This window comes from Meles meles, chromosome 3, assembly GCF_922984935.1.
Source record: "Meles meles chromosome 3, mMelMel3.1 paternal haplotype, whole genome shotgun sequence".
NCBI lineage: Eukaryota > Metazoa > Chordata > Mammalia > Carnivora > Mustelidae > Meles > Meles meles.
The window spans coordinates 21,567,183-21,570,384 of record NC_060068.1 but is presented as its reverse complement, the minus strand read 5'-3'; the positions used below and the strand labels follow the sequence as shown (position 1 = coordinate 21,570,384).

At 36.4% G+C, this 3,202-nt stretch overlaps 1 pseudogene; it reads left to right on the top strand.

Annotated features, from left to right (window-relative positions):
• Positions 1-484: 484 nt before the first annotated feature.
• LOC123939155 lies at positions 485-1,445 on the top strand (annotated as a pseudogene).
• Positions 1,446-3,202: the final 1,757 nt, after the last annotated feature.

Genomic DNA, 3,202 nt, shown 5'->3' with positions numbered 1-3,202 from the left:
TAAATAAATAAAATCTTAAAAAAAATTCTTTGGTGAGTACTACAATTACATAAATATGGAACAATTTTTACATAACAGAGTGAAATAATTACATTAATATTTAGCAAATAAGAAGTTTACTACATTCAAACTTCAAGATTTTTAACTTGATAGCGTGTTTTTTATTAAAAGACAAAATAAAGAATAAAGAAAAAAATAACATCTAGATGGGAGTGATGTGTATGGTAATGTATTTGGGGAAAAACACAGACATCCCATGCTTTCTTTAAGTGTGCCACTCTCCCCAAATTTCCATATGTTCCCAACTTTCTAGTTTCCCAAGATATTTTAAATGCTATTTGGGTCTGTCAAGATGTTGCAGAAAGAATGGATAGGAAAAAATAAATCAAGCCTAAAATAAGAGGTTCATAACAAGACATCAAATTTAATGGATGGCCCATACTTTCCTCTTCTACACATCAGTTGTCACCAATGAAGGCGAGATATGGTAAACATAGATGATGCATCCACTACAGATTTCATCTTCTTGGGACTCTTCCCTGAGTTCCAATATGCCAGCCTCCTGGTCTACCTCATCCTTCTGGTCTACGTTATTACCCTCACAGGAAACTCTATCTTCATCTTTCTGATCTGGGTGGACTCCTACCTCCACACTCCCATAAGCTTCTTGTTCCACCAACTTTCCATGTTTGATTTGTTCTATATTTCCATCTTTGTTCCTTAAAATGGTCATTGACCATTCCTTGGGAAAGCACAGCATCTCTCTCATTGGCTGTGGAGTCCAAATGTCCTTCTGCCTGACTTTAGGTGGCACTGAGTATTTCCTCCTAACTTTTATGCCCTATGACCAATTTGTGGCTGTCTGTAACCCCCTTCACTACACAATCATCACAAACCCTAAAGTCTGCTTGCTAAGGGCAGTGGCATCATGAGCTGCTCAAAATTCACTCATTCAAACCATCTACACCATGCATTTTCCTGTCTATGTTCTGAAGAAAATAAATCACTTCTTCTGTGAGATACCAGCCATCCTGATGCTATCCTGTGAGGACACTTCAGATTATGAGATGGTGTTGTTCATGCTAAGTATTATATTTATACTCACACCCTTTAGCTTAATAGTGACTTATATTCGAATTGTCCTCATTGTTCTTAAATGAAACTCTCCTGAGGGGAGGAAAAAAATTCCTGTCCACGTGCTCTTCTCACTTTATTGTAGTGAGTCTCTACCTGGGACTAGCAATAGTGATGTAGATGACACTTGGCTCTTCCCGCACCCCAGTACTAGATCAAGTCTCTCCATGATCTATACTATCCTCACACCCATGCTGAACCCTTTAACTTATAGCCTTAGAAACAAGGAGGTTGTGGGGGCTATAAAGAAGGCCCTGCGAAAGTACCTAATATCAAAATGGTTTAAGAAATACCACTGTCATACCCAGTAGTGCAATTGCTGGGTCATAGGGTAGTTCTGGCGATTCACAGACCTGTACCCCTGGGGATAAAAATACATTATATGTTTATTAAAAAAAAATTTGGAAGGGGAGGTGAACCATAAGAGACTATGAACTCTGGAAAACAACCTGAGGGTTTTGAAGGGTCAGGGGTGGGAGGTTGGGGGAACAGGTGGTGGGTAATGGGGAGGGCACGTTTTGCATGGAGCACTGGGTGTTGTGCAAAAAGAATGAATACTGTTACACTGAAAAAATAAATAAAATGGGGAAAATATATATATATGTATATAAAAAAATAAAAATAAAAAAAGAAGAAATACCACTGTCATACTTCATATTTAAAACCAGTTCTGGAATGGAAACCAAATTCCTTGGCTTGACGTTTACTTCAGCTATGGAGAATGTTTATTTAGAGACATAGATTATTTTAAAATGGTCAATCAGGGGCGCCTGGGTGGCTCAGTGGGTTAAGCCGCTGCCTTCAGCTCAGGTCATGATCTCAGGGTCCTGGGATCGAGTCCCACATCGGGCTCTCTGCTCAGCGGAGAGCCTGCTTCCCTTCCTCTCTCTCTGCCTGCCTCTCTTGTGATTTCTCTCTGTCAAATAAATAAATAAAATCTTTAAAAAAATAAAAAAAATAAAATGGTCAATCAATTGTCAAACAACTTATTCTTTTTGAAACAAAGCAATTGAGTCTAGTAAAGAGTTGCTTTAATAGAAATAATTGAATAAAAGGGCTTTGGTAACAAATAGATGGAAGTATACATATTTTCTTAAGTCATCCACAAAGGTGGACAAACAATATTGTCATACTTTACCATCAAAGAAACAGAGAAGAAAGTGAATGCTTCTAAATTTTGACTGAGCATCAGCCTTATCTGAGAGTAGAAAAGTGGAGAAACAAATACATCCATTTTCTCCATGAAGTACTGTTTTATCCAGGTTGATGTTTCCTGTATAAAATTACATTGAAACCCATTATTGAAATAAAATTGACAGGCAGTGCAGTATTATGGTCAGTTGAGCAGGTCAACAACATATTGACATTTCTATATAATATTCAGTGTTCACTGTGATAAGTGTAGTCACCATGCAATCTTATTACAATATTATTGACTACATTCCCTACATTGTTGTTTTTTTTTTTAATCTCCATGACTTAGTAATTTTCTAACTTGAAATTTTGTAGCTATTAATCATTATGATCTATTTTGTTCAACTTCCACCACCAGCCCATTGGAAACCACCGGTTTGTTCTCTCTGTTTAAAAGAATGTGTTTTTGTTTGTTTGCTTTAGATTCCATATATAAGTGAAATCATATGGTGTCTGTATTTGTCTGATTTGTTTTGCATAGCATAACACCTTCTAGGTCCATCTACATCATTACAAATAACAAAACCTCATTATTTCCTATGGCTGAGTAATATTGCAGCACACATACACACACACACACACACATACACACACACACACCACATTATCAATCATCATGGGACACTGGACTTGCATCCACATATATTGATTGTTATAGATAATGCAGCAGTAAATATAACGGTGTATTTTTTCAAATTATTGTTTTCATTTTCTGTGAGTAAATACCAATGAATGGAATTATTGGATCATATGATATTACTAATTTTAATTTAGGAGGACCCTCCATACTGTTTTGCACATGATTTCACTTATTTGAATTCTCACCAATAGTGTACAATGGTTCCCTTTTCTCCATATTCTTGTCAACATTTAT